Genomic DNA, 18,562 nt, shown 5'->3' with positions numbered 1-18,562 from the left:
TTCCATCCCCAGCCCTGCAGCAAGGCTGGGAAACAGAGAAAATGGGGCTAGAAAGATCCAACACTTCACCCAGAAGAAACCAAACCAAATTCAATGCTTCATCTGAAGGTAGGCACCATCAGGAAGAGATCAAGAGAGCTGGGCTCAGAGAGACAAATATTTGCCCAGGGTTCCAAGAATGGGCCAGGATGGGGGCAGTTGGGCTGCCTCATTTCAAAGACACTGAAAGCCTAAAAGAAAGGGAGTCCCAGGGCTTTGATCCAATGCAGAGAGAGAGGTCATTTTTGACCTCGTCACAATTCCACTATGGCGATCTTCTTTGCCGTGTCTTTTTCTTCCCTTCTAAAGGGATGTGAGCAGGATGAGCATGAATGCTTCCATGGTGGTAACTGAATTCGTTCTTGTTGGCTTCTCCCGCCTGGCCCACGTCCAGGGCTTGCTCTTCTCTCTCTTTCTCACGGTCTACCTGCTCACCGTCACAGGCAACCTCCTCATTGTGGCGCTGGTCTCAGCGGACCCTGCACTCCAGTCCCCCATGTACTTCTTCCTCCGAATCCTCTGGGCCCTGGAGATTGGGTACACGTCGGTCACGGTGCCCCTGCTGCTTCACCACCTCCTCACTGGTCAGCGCCACATCCCCCGCTGGGGCTGTGCTCTCCAGATGTTCTTTTTCCTCGTTTCTGGTGCCACCGAGTGTTGCCTCCTGGCGGCCATGGCCTGTGACCGCTACACAGCCATCTGCGAGCCCCTCCGCTACCCGCTGCTGCTGAGCCGCCGGGTGTGTCTGCAGCTCGCAGGCTCAGCTTGGGCCTGCGGAGCCATGGTGCGGCTGGGCTATACCTCCTTCATCTTCTCCTTGCCCTTCTGTGGTCAACACCATCCCTCACTTCTTTTGTGAGATCCAGCCTGTCCTGCAGCTTGTGTGTGGAGACACCTCACTCAATGAATTGTAGATTATCCTGGCTGCTGCCCTCATCATCCTCTGCCCCTTTGGCCTCATCTTGAGCTCCTATGGGCGTATCCTGGCTACTATCTTACGGATCCCATCTGCAGCTGGCCGCCACAAAGCCTTCTCCACTTGTTCCTCCCACCTGATCGTGGTCTCCCTCTTCTACAGCACTGCCATCTTTATCTATATTTGCCCTAAGGCCAGCTATGATCCAGCCACTGACCCTCTGCTGTCTCTCTTCTATGCTGTGGTCAACCCTATCCTCAACCCCATCATCTATAGCCTGAGGAACACTGATGTCAAGGCTGCCCTAAAGAGAACCATCCAGAAAATGGGGCCTGCAGAGGTTTGACAAGGAGAGCGACAATGATGACTGCAGCCAGGACCTCTAGTCAATCTCAAAACACTGAGGAGCAAAGGAAGGGGTGGAGCAAAGGAGGCATGGGTCTCACCTAGGGAAGGACCACCCTGACAAGAAGACAGACTTAGCCTGAAGAACTACTTGGAGTCAAGCCCCTGAAAACCCCCTTGATACTCACATAATCTAAACAAACATGAAATTCAAGAGAGAAGATCAATTTTACAAGTAGAACAATCTGACAACTAAGAGAAAAAGTTACAACTCCACCAGACTGTCAAGGTAATAAAATTTTCAGCAATGATCCTTAAAGTCATTTAACATTTATACATTCTAGGGAAGGCATTTGTTTTCTGGGTAATACTCCTGGCTAATATGGTAGCAATATGTAATTATCCCTAATAAAATCTATCACCAGGCAAAAAACAAATCTCTTTTTAGAAAATTTTTATTGGTGCATTATAATTATACATATTAGCAAGCAAGCTCTCTTGTCACATATTTAGACATGTACACAGTATGATTTGGTCTATTTCATTCATCAGTACTTTCAATTTGCCTCCTTTCCTCCCTTCCCAAGTCCCCTTCCTCTACTCTTTTTAACTCATCTATCTTCATGAGATTCCACCAACCCCCTTCCATTTTCTTTTCCTTTTTTCTCTCTAGCTTGCACATCTGAGAGAAAGCACTGAGACTGGCTTATTTTACTTAACATGACATTGTCAAGTTGCATCCATTTTCTTTGCAGAAGACATAATTTTGTTCTTTATGACTGAGTAGAACTCCATTGTTACTATATACCACATTTTCTTTATCCATTCACCCACCGACAAACACCTAGACTGATTCCATACTTTGGTTATTATGTATTTTGCTGCTATAAACATAGGTAAGCATGTATCACTATAGTATGCTGACTTTAATTCTTTTAGATAAATACTGTAGAGTAGTGTAGCTAGGTCATATGGAGGTTCTGTTCCTAGTCAAAAAGCAAATATCCTAAAATGTGAAGAAGGGCCAGAAAACATTCAATGAAGGTAAGTTCCTATGAAAACCAGCATGACACAGTGGTTAAGAGAATAGATTCTGATGTCAGATAGATTTGAATTTAATTTCTTCCAACAAGCAAATGATGTAATCTGTTTGAGCCTTAATCTACTTATGCATAAAATCAAAATAACAATGGAGTCTATTTCTTTGTGGTTTTGTGAGAATTTATAGACTTGTAAGCACCAAGCTTAGTATCTGGCACAAACTAGTATCTCAAAAACTTCTCAACAATGAGTCAGACAGATCAGCACAAAGGATAACATCCAGCTCATATTTAATGCCTTCACTGGAGAAAGAAGGATATTCTTTGTGTCAGTGGCACTGGGACCAATGAGACCTAAAGGAAGGTACAGAAAGAAGCTCCATACAATAAGACTATAGGAAACCGCCACACAGCACAAAGGTAAGCTAGAAACAACCAGGATAATGAAGAGCAAATATAACAGCAATGGAATGCTCAGGAGTCAGCGACCCTCAGAACAAATAAATAAGCTGAACTAGTTAATTTAAAAAAATGCCTTCAAACTTGGAATGGAACCACTATTGACTCAGCTCTCCGACTCCTTGGTCTATACCCAAAGGACTTAAAATCAGCACACTACAGTGATGCAGTTTGCACGAATGGTGTGACTCTACATCATGTACAACCAAAGAAATGAAAAGTTGTGCTCCATTTGTGTAAAAAATAAAATGAAATTTTAAAAATGTAAAAAGTGAAAAAAATACCCTCAAGATGCAAGAATTCATCCATAATTAAAAATATAACCCACATACTTTTTAGTATTCCCAACACCTTAATTTTTTGCCATTGCTCTGTTTGACACCAATTAAATACAGTGAATACCAATTAAATACAGGAGTGATTTTGCCCAGAAAGTCTATTCTGATTGGAGAGAACACATTGACTCCTGTGAAAACTGTCAGAGAGCCACAAAAAGTAAGGAAATACTAAACTCAAAACATTAAAGTGAAGGGACATAAATGGTTACTTCTTCCCTTCCCAGAGAGACAACAGGCCCTTCTCTACTCTTATTTTATCAGAGTAAAACTTCAATACTATTGCTCTTCAGTACTTATCAAAACTCCCATAGATAGAAATAGCATTTAGGAAGAGTTGCCTATAGATTGCTAAAACAATAAGCTTTTCCTCTAATCACTGAATATCTAATCTCCAGGCTGAAGTAGACCATGGGAGAGCTGTATATTTAAAATGCATCATTTTCGCCTGCTAATTATCTCCATGTACCCACCCTTGGTAGAAATGTTCTTGCTCACAGGTGATTTGGCATTCTGCCACTGATTTCCATTGGTTGCCATTAGGGAAGATTACAAGAAGCAACACTATGAAATTCTCAAGAGGAAAAGTTTATCCCACATCTCCGTGGTAGAAATATCTGTACTTTTCCGGTCATATAAGCAATACCTTTTTTTCTTACTATTTTATGTATAAATTGCACATACTTAAATGTAAATTTTGTGTTGACTGTGTGTGCACTATGAAATCATCAAGCAATCATGAAAGAACATACCAGCTTCCCCAAAGCTTTTCTCATGGCCTACTGCAAAGCTTTTCTCATGGCCTTACTTCCACCCTAACCAGCATTCCTCATTCCCAACAACCTTTGATCTGATTTCCATCACAATAGTCTGCCTTTTCTAGAGTTTTATAAAGGAATCTTTCAGTCTATGTGTTAACTGGAGATTGAAATGAGGACCTCACACATGTTAAACAAAGACTCTAATGCTGAACTACATCCTCAGCCCTTTCATTTTTTTTTAGGAAGAAGAAAAAGTTTATTTTGGGCTCATGGTTTAAGAGTTTCAGCTAGCCCTTTCATTTTGAGACAGGGTCTTGCTAAATTGTTGAGGCTGGCCTTGAACTTGCTATCTTCCTGCTGCAGCCCCCTGAGTAGCTGGGATTATAGATGCATTCTGCTGCACCCAGAAGTCTGACTTCTTTTATTCAATATAATTTTTTGAGAATCCTCCATGCTGTGGTGTAAAGTAGCTCATTCCTTTTCATTTCTAAGTAATATCTTGTTGGAATATTCCACAATTTGTCCATTTACCTGTTAATAGAAATTTGGATTGTTTCCAATTTTTTATTCTTACATGTAAAGTTTCTGTGACATTTTTTACAAGTTCTGTATGCTTTCATTGCTCAAATGCATATACAGAAGTGGATGGCTGCATGCATCCATCCAGGAGGTATATGCTTAACCTTTAAAAAGAAAGTAATCACTTGTTCCTCTTTGGGTGACAGCTAGTAAGTTTACACCAGAATTTGCAACTTGTGTCCCAGAAATATGCAGAATTCCTCAAACTAAGTTTGGAATACTTGCCTGATTTCTGGCTCCACATTATTTTGTCTATTTCTTTTTTCATTCTCTAGTCTCCCTAATTCTTTTTTCTACATATTTATGTAAGTCACATTAAAGTCTTTCTGGGATATGGCTTAGATCCAGCAGGCAAAAGAAAAAAAAATGTAGGGATTATTGGTGAATGGAGCAAGCCCTGGGTTAAGACTAAAGACCTGGATTGCAAGCTCCACTGTTACTAAAATTTTATATGACCTAGACCTAAATGCCATTCATTGCTTTCTGGTTTTCAGCATTATCATAAACAGAAGAGCTGAATTAAATGAGCTGTGTTGGGTTACAGCTCCACGTTTCACCTTACTTCCCCAAGAACCCTCTGCTTTTCAAACCCGATTCTCTCACAGAGAACCAAAAAGAAGATTGCAGTGAATGCTCCTCTACTATCACTACCAAGAGATCTTGAACTGAATTAATCCTAATATGTATATTCACTTGGTGGTCATGGCAAACTGAAGTAGCAAGTTTCTAAATTCATAACTCTGACCCCAGCTCTAAAATTGAAGCAGACAAGTTTCTGTTTCTTTTATTCACAGGGATTTCAGCAAAGAGCAATGTGCACATGCTTCTCTGTAAAGAAAAAGAGACAGGGAGGAACCACTTATTGGAGGGATCTTTGGGTGATCAAGGTCCAACTCCCCACTGAAATTGAGATACTAAGGGATCAAATAAAAATAACACCCTTTCCAAACATCCAATATGCTTTTTGCTCTATCTCTCTGGTGAATGTTCATTGTATCTATGAGCTACATCTAGTAGCCAGCATCTAATCCAGAAAATGCAGCATCTTAGATAGTGCCATCAGCTCAAGGCCCATAATTTATAATGTACAGTAACATTATATGCAAATCTAATGACTATAAATGTGAAATTTATACAAATAATTTGTTATACCCTTATAATGGAATGTTATTGAGGCAATGATCTATGGTTAATATTTTCTGATGCTGAAAAAATATTTATACTTGTTAGTGAAAGTAACTGGCCTACAAAGGAGACATGGCTCATTTACTCAATTATGTACTTAACTTCTAATAGCAATGATACAGACTTCATCCATAGCACCCATATCAATGAACTAAAGAACATATGTGCATAAGAGGTCTGAATATGGGTAAGAGAATTTTTCTTTGATACGGTCTGTCAGGAAAAGCAAACAAAAATTTTCTGTCAAGAAATGCCTCCTTTACATGTCTCTCTTGAGAGAGGAAAGTTCTGGACACTAATCAATTCCATGATAATTAGAAATTTAGAAATATAGATCCCGATGCTCTTGAGAAAATTTGTATCCTGTGGTATTTTTCATTTATTCTAATCTGAGTTTCTCCAGGGAAAATTACTCGAGCCATATTTACTTTCACCTGGGTATAGGGCAGTGATATTCACTCCAGGAGAGAAACCTTATTATGCTAAAGTCATATCACCAACAATTTTCTCTACATGCCAATAAGTGTGAAAGGGAAAGAAAGATGACCTAGAGGATGTAAGTAACCCTCTAAATGTCTTGCATAGCCATGTCTTCCCACTCTGAGCTGCCTCCAGTCACACTAGTCAGCACCAACTTAGTTAGCTACTTCCCTGATTGAGTCGCTGTGTCTCTCCCTCTTCATGTTCATTAAAAATAACCATATCCATACAATAAGAACAATCATAAAAAAGCTTGGGGAGAATAAATTTCTTGATCTTTTTGCCAAAATAAAAAAGGATTTTTCTCTGGACAGTTATTTTCCAAATAGTACTTCAGTCCTTTGTTCATACATAAGATTTGAAAAGATAGTTTTTTACAATTCTATTTTGGTTTCAACACACACACACACACACACACACACACACACACACACACACATTTCTGACCACTCTCCTTTCTAGATCCTGTTCAGTGACTCTATTCAAGCCACAAGTCAGACTTGAACTGTGGAGAAAGCAAATTCCTACACATCCCATTTCAGAGTTAGGAGCTGGTTCTCAGGAGATTGGATAGAATAGTTATTCTTCAACCTAATCACCTAATCAGAATTAAAAAAAAATAGAATAATTCATGGGTAGAAGTGGAAAGCTCTTCTTGAAAAATTACTTCTAATCCAAATGTTTTAACAATATTTTGAGTATTGTAATAGTAAAATGTGAGAGGAATAATTAGATTATTCCTACACATTTAAGATTCTTGTAGTCTCATAAGCACATACACACATGTTATTTCCCTATATAAAATTAAAATTAAATTGCTATTTTGTGGTAATCATATTACAATGGCTACATGTATCAAACATCATGTATATTATGAATATATTTAATTTATATTTATAAATAGCACATCAGTATAGCTGTAAAAAATCACTGTAAATAATGTGGGATATGAATAGCAGAAACAAAAATGATCTTAATATTATATAATCAGGTTATACATTCAATTGGTTTTAACAGCACTTTTGAATTCTATTAATTTCAACAGATGTGTTACATACTTGATTCTGCATTTAAAATCTTAAAAAAGGAAACAAACTAAAATTTTATATATAAAGTTGCTTTTAAACCTAACATCCTATCAAATTATGTAATTTTCAAATATAGAAAATTGGGAATTTCTGGATTTATGCTTATGAATAAACTCATATTTAAGAAAACATTACATTCTGAAAGAGTTCAAATTTAAGATGATTCTAAAGTTTTAAAAGTATGTACTTTGTGTTATTTTCTCAAGGAAGTGGAAAAACTTATGCTTCTATTAGATCTGAGCATTTGTTTAAACTACTGAATTAGTTACTTTAGTAACTCAAACTAAAAACATAACAGTCTGAGACAAATTACCATTTTATGTTAAGCAGCATTAGGAATATGCAGAATGTGTAACCCTGTGTAGCATAATATTCAGGCTTTCTGAGTAGAATTCTTATTAGCTATGCATATCTATAATTTAGGTCCAGAATTTAAAGCATTAAGACATTATTCCCCCCGTATTCCAGACACAATTTTACTGTTTGAATACAAACACATCTGAATAAAACAAAAGAAAATGATCCTTCATTATTCCTAAAAGTAAATGAATCAAGAAGATGCTATCATGAGACAGAAAATTTAGGAGCACAAATGATAACATCATAAAAAAAATAGTAAGTGAAGAGGCAGGGAGGATTGTGCTATGATTCAATCTCCTTTTATTTATTAAGCAGAGCAATGCAAAGTGAGTTGAACAAGATATGATTTGCCTTCTCATGATTTAAAAAAAAAACTGCAAACACCTTGTCTTTAAAGGAATTGGTTACACATTTCCCCCTTATTTTTATCAAAAATATCTCATGCTTATATGTCTCAAAATATGTGTGCACATCTGAGATTTTCTGCTTGTGTGTTTTCATAGGTATATATGACCTATTATTTCATCACTTTTAAGAGATAAAAGATTTTATGTAAGCATTCCTAAGTATGTTATTAAAGAAAATGTAGCTTTATTTAGGTTCCTTCTATATTGACACCTGTGTATAACCCCATATCACTCATATCAATTAATTAAATGTAAGAAACATCATCATAATTCACCTTCTCTGTGAGACAAAAAAAAGACACAAAACACACTCTAGTTATTTTCCCGACAAAATTCTTCACTGTTATCCACTATTTTTTTATTGCAATTTCTTAGATTCATTGTTCCAGATTCTTACTTCAAGCTCCCAAAGGGACATGAAACGATGATAACCTATATGTTTATATGTTCAACAAACACTAAGCCCAACCTACCTTCTCTAAGAGTAGTGGCTTTCAGAGCTCTGAACCTCCCACTCAGTACCTGGGAGGTTTCAGAATTGTCCTAGGCCATCTAGATGAGGGCACTTTGAAGTGTCAGGTCATAGAGTAATTCATTGGCAACAATTGGGAGAAGGCCATAAAAGAGCATAGGTCATTAACAATATGTCTAAAGATTGAACACCTGCATCTCCCTTGGAATGATGTGGACTAGCAACTTTGCTGTCTTTGCTGCCTCTTGATGATGCTTCAAAATCTGGCTGCCTAAGATTGCTGTTCAAATGGCCAGTAACCCTCTTGATCCCTGCAGTTTGTTTCAGCTTCCTGTGTCTTTAGGCAGTTCTCTGTCCTTCCTTGGCTCAGATTTGGACATAAACTAGTTGACAACATTTCTTCTCTTCAAACTTTTGTGGCAGTTCTTTTATTAAAAAAAGCATTTTTCACATGAAAAAGAAAAATAAACTTATAGTACAGCAACTAGAAAAACATGAAATACTTATATTTGTCTTCTGATGTGACCACCAAAATCTTTGTCTTTAAAATTTAAACAATGAAATAAGGTATTTTCATTTTTGTAAGTGTGGATTTTAATTTCTACCTAAAATAGTTAACTGAATTTGACTACAATGCTTAAAACTGAGATTTGTTTTCTTTAGACTTTTGTTTTAAAATTGAAGACAAATTAAAATGCTGTATTAGTGACACAATTATATGTTTACAGATGTTTTGGTGTTTATATTATAGTATTTGTTTTATTATTTGTTCTGCATTTTTCTAGTAGCACATCTTTATAGTTTAATAAAAGACAATGTTCTCTTACTAAACTTATTTTCTGATCATTATTATTGTTTAATTTTATGATTATTTCTGAAAATAATATTTTCATATAGGAGTGATTTAAAATTACCTTTAAAAGGTGTCAATTGGTGCATAACAAATGAAAGACTCAAAAATATAGCATAGTAAGATTGAAATCATGAGCAATCAAGCAAAAAGTAAAATAAAATAAAAACTTTTGAGTAAAGATTGAAAAGTCACATATTAAGGCTGAGTAATTAAAATGACATTTCAGTTCCTAAGGGGACAAAATGGAAACTAAACTATAATGAAACAACAATTTTAAAATGTTGAGAGATGTTTATTTCTTTCTTAAAATTCTGTGCTTAGACAAAATATCAATTAAGTAAATATTAATGAAATATTAATAAATTTTTTGACATGGATGCTTTCATTTTTTTTGTATTTATTCTTGGCCTAGTACTCTCAAGAAAATATTGGGTACCATGCTTCACTAAAAAGAAAGAAAAGTAAGGAATTAAAAAACAAAGAATTGGAAACAAGGGACTGAATACAGGAAATATAGGGGAAATCACCTTGGAAGGGAATAAAAGTAAAGGCCAGGAAGACATGTAAAGAGAATCTAGTTTGGAGCAAAAGAAATTTGGCTTTTGCTTCTAGCAAAGCCAATCCAAAAAAAATGTGCTGATCACTTGATGTCTTTGATCATTCTGAGAGGAGCCTTATAATTTTATGGACTATATTAAGGAAAAGTACAGAGAAAAATCACTCATACTTATACATAAACTTGCATACACACACATCTTTTAATTCAATGAACAACCAAAAGCTATGTGAGAAAGGAAAATGTATCACAGTGAACTACGTAGCTTAGCTTCTAGAACTCTATTATCAATATAAAACAAACACTGGATTATTTAAAATTTATATCAGACCCCTCTCTGAATCACTATCATTGCTCTTCTATGGACTGAATATTTGTGGCCCATTCACTTTCCTACGATGAAATCCTAATCACTAACATATTAGTATTATGAGGTGGGACATTAGGGATGTGGTTAAATGAGAATAGAATTAATGCACTTAAAGAACAGGCCCCAAAGAAGGAGCTCAAAGAGCTACCTTTTCTCATCTACTATATGAGGATGGAGTGAGAAGTCTTCTTTTATAAACCAAAAAGCATGCCCTCTATTTGTAAACTGAAAAGCGTGACCAAATGCAAAATCTAATGGCATCTTGATCTTGGACTTACCAGCCTCCAGAACTTTGAGAAATAAATTCCCATGGTTTATAAGCTTCCCAGTTTGTGAACAGCCTAAATACTCACATAAATTACTGTTTTAGCCTTCTATTTGCTCTAATCACTTCAAGTATTCCAGGAAATTCTAAACATAACAGTTTCATCTGAAATGAAGTTACATAATGTCTCTCCTCAGTCCTTTAAAACCCCAGTTCTCTAAGTTCTTGCAATGGCCTGTGGAGTCCCACGTGATGCCCTCCTATTTTGGCAGCATCTCCTGTATCTCTCTTCTTGGTTCCTTCTACTGGCCTCCTGATGGTTATTAAAATGCACTAAGATATCTCCTGCTATAAGGATTTGGCTGTTCTTTTTCTGGAATTCTGGACATCAGATACATGCTTGGTTAACTTCTTTACCTTCAGGTTTTTGAATCACATCTTTTCAAGGAGATCTCTCTGGACCACTTCATTTAACAGTTACCTCACCCACCTGATATTTCTTATGCCAATATGTGGTTTCTTTCATCTGTAGCACTGATCATCTTCTAACATACCACATAACAAATTTTAGGCTCATTGCTTACTATCTTCATTTTCTCCTGGGATTTTAACCTTTGAGAAGGAGGATCTTTTGCTTGCTGATGCATTGCAAGTGCACAGGAACAGCACTGGCCCTTAAAATAACTGAATGTTTTTGGAAATGTTAAATTAACTTGGAAAATTCTAAGAAACTGACAAATAGAAATCAAAAAGAACCCCCAAATCTTACTTTGTAAGAAGAGGAAATTGAGGTGGAGTAGGGGTTGCATACTAACTGTGGTTGTTTTTAAATCCATGTAGAACTATTTAAATTATGTATTCATATTTCTTAGAGAGATAAATTTAAATGTGAAACCATCAAGTATAAAAAGAGGAGAATGCATAGTAAAAGATAATCAGAAAGGTAAAATCTTGTTGTTGTTTTTTTACTGCAGATCTTATGCATTTTTTTATAATTATAATTACATTGTACATAAATTCCTCAGGAAACCTCCCATGAAAGGTTCTGTAGTACTGTTGTTTTGTCCTCATTATATTTATAAATACAAAAAAGCATAAAAATTATCAGATAAGAAATACAATAGAGATATTCATGAAAAAAAAATCACATCTCCACTCTTCATTTCTCTACATTCACCACCGTTTCCAACATATCCTGGAATATATTAGGATGCATGGGGCGCTTGAATGTATATACAAGTATGTTTTTATAAATGTTTCTTTATATATGGATGTTGATAACAGATAAAAATGTGCTATGGGGACACGTGTATGGAGTACTGCATACATGCCATATGTTAAGGGCATCTGAGGGGAAGGCCACTCTCCTCATGTTAGGCTCATGATGGGCAGATCACTTACCCTGTTGGCACAGCCCTGGGTGGGTGAGGCCACGTGTTGCAGTCCCTGCTCTTGCTCCACTGTCCGCTCCTCCACTGGCTGCTGCAAGGACAGTTAGCAAGAAAGTGTATTGGTGGCTGCCTATAATCTGCCTAGATAACTGTGCAATAAAATCAGACCTGCTTCCTGCTTACTCTCCGGAAGTCTTGAATAGCGACTCCCTAGCCACACTCTCCTGTACCCTGTTCTTTAGACCTTCTCCCTGGATGAGAGAGAGCCCACATAGCATGCTATCAATTTTATATTGTAATTTTTTTCTCCTGAAATACATATCTTGGAAACCATTCCACTTCTGTAACTATGAACACCCATCATTATTTTTATGAATGTGTAATATTAAATTATAGAGGTATTAACAACTTCAGAAATGGTGAAAATTTATGTCTAGCTCTCTGCTAATGCAAAAAGACATTGCAATGAAGGTTTTGTGCCATTCACTTTTTCATGAATATGAGAGAATCTTCACTAGGTGAATGTGTAGAAATGGAATTGCTGTTCAATTAAGCAGGTTCAGTTTTACATATGATATATAATTCTAAGTTGCTTTACAAGAAAGCTAAAGCAAAATGGTATTCTAGGATGACATAAAATAAAATATTGCTCTTTGTGAATTCCAGAGGTTAAAATTGTATCTCTTGTGGTTTTAATTTGTATTTCTTGTACACATAAGTATTACCTTTATTTTACACATGTGAAAGTAACATAAACCTCTCTCCTGGTCCTTTGCTTGAGTTTCAGGGAACTGTTGGTCTTTTACAACAAACAGATATTGAGGAAGTTGGCCTTTTTTTATTTCACATGCTTCACAGTTATTCCTTTGGAGTTTGTCACTTGTGTTTTTGTTTTACTTTATGATATTTGTCTCTGCCAAAACATTACTTTAACATTTAAAATACATCAATCATTTTAAGCCTTCTGAGTTTTTAGTGATCTTAGATCTTTTGAGTAATTGTAGATATTTTATCTAACATTATTACATTTCTATATTTAAACTTTTATTTTAATAAATGGAGCTTTGTGATAAAGAAATGCAAAGCCCTATATTCATTATATATAAACAGATTTGGTATTTGTAAATAATCTTAACAGTTTTATGTCATTATATTTTTAATATTCCATGCAAATTATTAAAGAGAAAAGCCAATATAATGGAGATGATAACCAAAGCATGCTGAATTTTAATTTTCACTCTTAATCTAAGGAGTCTAGATTAGTTATGCTCAATAACTTGAAGGAGAAAATTTGGAATAGATCAAATTTGGCAACATCAATTTGTGTCCCTGGTTTCTGAGTGTGTGTGACCTTATTAATTTTGTTGATGGTTTGGAATTGTGGCCAGCTAAATAATAAAACAAAGAGTATACTTTCTTAATTTATACAGTGGCAATGTTTATCAAATAAATAATATATGTCTAATGATTATAAAGTAGCATATTAATATTAATGGAGAGTGAAAATAAAGAGCTATTGTAGTAAGAAGCACAAAATGTAATATTTTATAGAGATTTTCAAATTTTTATGAAATTGTCCTATTTTTCTCAGCATAGCAACCATATACGAAAGAATTTTTTACCTATTTTATAACCTATATTGTAAAAGTCTTCACAACCTCTGAGATCTGGTCTTACTGGAATTGATTTAATTTCTTCTTAAGTGACTCTCTAAATTTGAGGGTCCAAAGCATGTGTTTTGCCAGAAACCTTTCATTGATTGCTTCCAAAATTTTCTCACCTTGTAGAGTCCCTCTAGTTCTTCTCTCCTGGACATGTTGGCAGAAACAAGTACTAATTATGGTGAATCTCAGAGGCTTAAGTAGAGGATGAGTCTAAGACAGTAATGGTAATGGAAACTCAAGGGAAAGCTCCCTGTGGATCCACGGGTTTTATGGTTGGCCATAAATTAGAACTGGTTTCTTAAAGTTGACCTTCCAGTAAGTCTAAGAGTGCCTGGTTAGTGGACTGGTCTGAGGATCATGTTTGAGCCACAGGACAGTTTTCTATCACTCTCCACATCACAACCCTGAAAAACTGATGAGCTGCAACACAGCACCAGGTATATGCAGAAGGGATTCAGAGAGGGAAGGTTAGTCAAGACCAAAGTTATCTTACCTTGACAGGCTTCATGGTATGAGCTAAAAGGATTATTTAAGGTTAGAGCTATACAGTAAAAAATTTGAAAAAATATTAAAATGTTGATTCTATAAGTCACCTGTACTTTTGCTTGAGAGAACAATAATGGAATTATGAAAAGAATTCTGATATAAAATTTAAAATCTGATGTCATTCAAATATTTATTTCTGATTTTACTAGATCCATTAATTTGAGCAAGTACTATAACCTCTTTGTACTTAAATTTTCTCTCTTTAGTTAAAAAATAGTCTTACCTTGGAAACTTATTAAGGGAACCAAATGGATATACTATTAGGAATATTGTATATATGTATGAAATTGATTACATTTGACATTAACATTTTGCTATTTGCAAATCCTTCTAATACATTATCTTTTTATGATGAAAGCTATGGGAAAATACATATGTCAGTATTTATGTTATTTACCTCTGGAAACTTGTGCTTTCTTTTAAATATTTTAGGTATATCTTTCTACCACTTTTAAAAATTGAAATTGCTATTTACATTATAAAGTTGTATATACTATAACATTGATTTTGTGTAGAAACTTATTTAGCTATGAAACACCTGTCATTCAGATAAACCAAAGATTGTTTAAATATGTGACAATTTAGAATAAGGGAATCCAATAGACAGAGAGCATGGAGTTAAAACCATAGCAAATATCTAAACTGGGTTAGAGGTAGAATGAACACCTAATTATTGTTCCTATTTTGTCTTATTAACACATTATATCAGAATCATGTTTAGGAAGTTAATAAAGACTATATTAGAAATGTACACCTTCAAAGTAAGGAGTTCCACAATTTCTTAAGCTGTATGGTCAGATACTTTTTCCCTCCTCCCCCTTCATTTCTTTGCACACCTAATTTTTTTAAGACCTATAGATACTTCTGTCTCTTGGCTCCAGTTTCTCACCCTCATGAGAATCAAAAGCATATTTTTTTACTTCTCATTTAGGTAAATTAAGCTCTAATCCCTGTAATTTTCTTATTCAGCCAGAAGGGCAAGAACTCCCCATAGTCCTTTCTGGGAAAATAAACTGAATTACCTAAATTAGTCTTTCACCTTTAATCTTTATTTCCCATCTTCTTCTATTTATTTTTATATTCACATATTCAGCAGATACTTAACCTAAGTGTCTTCTGTTGTTAGACAGAATATTGCTGCATTTATATTTTTATCTTTTTCTCTCATTAGTTTTCTTATTCATTTTTTTGAGTTTATTTTATCCTTGATCAATTTACCCCATGTGCCCATAAATCTCCACTATTTAGGCATGTATTGACTATTCAGAAAGTCAAAGAAATATGCTATATATTCCCATCTAATAACTTAAGTGTTGCCTTGAGTGAAGTATGCAATTTGATTTTCTCACAAAAATGTAAGCTTATCTCAGATACAGGAACAAATAGCTATGTCTTTTTAGACAAGGGTGTCAGGAAAATATGAACATTGTGAAAATGATACAGAATTTTTTTAAAATATAGTAGAAGAAACTTAGCTTTCTTCAGGTTTAGAAAAACATTATCTGACTACAGGTAATTGAATAATGATATTCTGAAAGAGTTTATCAAAAAAGAAATCCAGAAAAGACAAAGGGAATAATTCACAATTTTTTTTTAAATTCTAATTAGGTAAGGAATTACTTGAGTGCTGATTAAGGGATATCCTTCTATAAATAAATCTGCAACACAGAAGTCTTCCTATGACCATGATAGATAAGGCAAAACTTATTCTAAATGTAAAGGACAAAATTATTTTACAACTGCATATCAAAATCTATTTCTATAATAATTATCTAATCCAGTGACAGTGCTATCAGTCCCATTTCTTTGGGAATACAACATATTAATTATTATATATACAACACATTGTTATATTTCTAAGGCAATATTTTTTAAGACTTGGAGTTCCAGGATGAGAAATTGGGGGAGAAGAAAGGAATTGGATGGAATCAACATGAAATGAAGGGTGTAATAGCAAGAAATGATGGAGTTAAATAAAGGGAAAAATCTCAAGAAAATAGTTTTCCATAGAGGATCACAGGTACCTGGAAATTTCTAAAGTCATTCCTATATAATTTTACCATTCAAGTAATTCTATTACTATTGCTGCTGCTCCTTATTCTCTTTCTATTATGTATCATACTGTATAGCTTTTTCTTTCACTTACAAAGCAAATTCACATCCAATTGTCATGAAAGTATGGTAGAATTTATATGCAAGTATTTTGATTTCCATTATAGTTATCCTTTTAGAAATTCTGAAGGAATTACATGATTTGGATGAGAAAAGAGCAGGACCAATGCAACTCAAATGGTAGAAACAGTGGAGAAATTTTTAAATGTGTATGTGCTGGTCATAATCCTGAGCAAATTTCCACAAATTTCTGGAATATATATACTTTAAGTTATTTCTGGTAAATTTTATCAGAGATTAAAATTCCACCTAAATTTTCCAGATAATTGTAAAGTAGTATCATCAGAGCAAGCAAATTTTTAAGTCCTGATTGCTTCTGTGTTATCTTGCCTGAATGTTTTATTTTCTATCTCTATATTTTATTTTTCTAAGTAGGACCCGAAATAAATTTTAAAAGGTGTAAAAGAGTGCTGATACGCCATCATCATGCAGATTTTATGAAGGACTTAAGTCCCCATGTTCACTCTAACCAGGTTCAGTGTGATGAAGATGAACACGTCAGCTCTGCCTCAGCTGCAGATTTACCTGCCTTCTTCCTGCTGTCCTTTGTTCAAGCTGAAGTTCTGCCTTTTCTTAATTTGTTTGATCCTGTACTCTGTCATCATCACTAAATATCCGTGACATGTAGAGTTTATGGTAATACTATTCCAACTTTTTAGAAGGGAAGATATCAAAATCCAGGGTCCTGCTATGTCCAGTCTCAAGCTGCTCCTCCTTTTATGGGTCTCAAATGAAGGGGTTGTATCACTGGGTGGTCTGTGCCTTGAATAGGCTTGTGGGCCTGTTTTCTCCAGTATGAGTTTGATACACCTAGGCATCCACCTGTTCCTAATTAATTTGATAATTTCACAGGTAGGCATTCTTACTAGCATGATAATTTATCAGTTTGTGTCATACAGTTGTGCCAAGCAGATGGTGGTTGTTCACTTGTACATCAAGGTTTAGTATCATTCCACATCAGCACTTAAACTCAAAATGGAGTAGCTTGTGGCAAATCAGTGCTCTACAAAAGGGAGTGACTCAAGTTTAGGCACAGCGTGAAAACTGATATTCTGTACATCAAAGAGTAACTCAAAGCAAGGCACAGCCTTCTCTCCACTCATTCTCCCTTATTTTTCTACTTCAGCCTTCCTTTCTTCCTTTAAAGTAAGCTTTATTGATGATTATATTATCTAAAGTGTTATCTTTATATAAATGAGTCTAATGATTTTTACTCACTTTACTTCTCTGTAGTTCATTCAAAATAATGGGTTAGGATCCCTTAATAAGATGTTGCTTAAGGTCCTGATAAACATGAACTGAACAATCTTCTGAAAATCCTTCAGTGAATTTAATTGGACTCTTTAAATAAATGCTCAGATGGTGTGAATCCTGGGACCTAAATTAAATTAGCATGACTGGAAATATTAATGATTTACCTGGGTTGAATACTCTCAGAAATTATAAAAACCTAGAAATGCAAATATTTAAGATAAGATCTATACAAAACATGGACAAAATCTTGACCAAAAGTAAAATATTCTAACAAATTGAGATTACTGCATGTCATAGGATTTTATATGAACTTCTCCTTCTTCCCCACACATCAGTATAACTTTTGAGATTCCTCCTACTAACATGTTCATTTGCATCTGAAAATTGCATCTTTTTACAACACTGCTTATCTCCTAACACATAAGCTGCCTTTTCTTCAGATGGGTCCCATTAGAACACCTTATCATGTAGCAATACCTTTCAAGAAAAGTCCTTCTCAAGTTCATGTAATATTCATGTTTGTATTCTGCTTCTCAAAACCAGTCTTTGGACATGAACATTAAAAAAAAAGTCTTCTGGAAATACTTTTGAAGGCCACATTTTTTTTTTTAGTTCTAGTATGATCAAAAAAAGGATCCTAATTATTACAATTTTTTTTTTTTTAGTCAGAGAGTTTCTCACACAACTAATTCTTAGATGGGACTCCTATCAACATGAAATATAATATAAAATGTATCCTAATATGTATTAAGCAAATCATGTATTGTGTTAATTTATGTGTTCTGTTAAAGCAGCATCATCCTCCGAAGGCATGTGTTTTAAGGTATATGAGGACACTAAATAATTTTTTTTCATTTGAATAAACATGTATATGTTACATTATAGAAATTGCATTAAATTAAACAAAAACATGAGTCTTCAAAAAATATTTGGCTGCTGTGAGAAACTGTTCCAGGTATGTCTCCCAAGCTTTAGGAATATATTTGACTCACCTTCAAAATCACAGTCATGTCAAAAGAAAAACC

At 34.9% G+C, this 18,562-nt stretch overlaps 1 pseudogene across 1 annotated transcript; it reads left to right on the top strand.

Moving 5' to 3' along the window:
- Positions 1 to 361: 361 nt before the first annotated feature.
- On the top strand, positions 362 to 1,301 carry LOC308649018 (olfactory receptor 10C1-like; annotated as a pseudogene). The gene has a single exon. The product of its transcript is annotated as an olfactory receptor 10C1-like (transcript).
- The last annotated feature ends 17,261 nt before the right edge of the window (positions 1,302 to 18,562 follow it).

This window comes from Spermophilus citellus (assembly GCF_964194105.1).
Source record: "Spermophilus citellus genome assembly, chromosome: 5".
NCBI classification, from domain to species: domain Eukaryota; kingdom Metazoa; phylum Chordata; class Mammalia; order Rodentia; family Sciuridae; genus Spermophilus; species Spermophilus citellus.
This window is presented reverse-complemented; position numbering and strand designations above follow the sequence as displayed.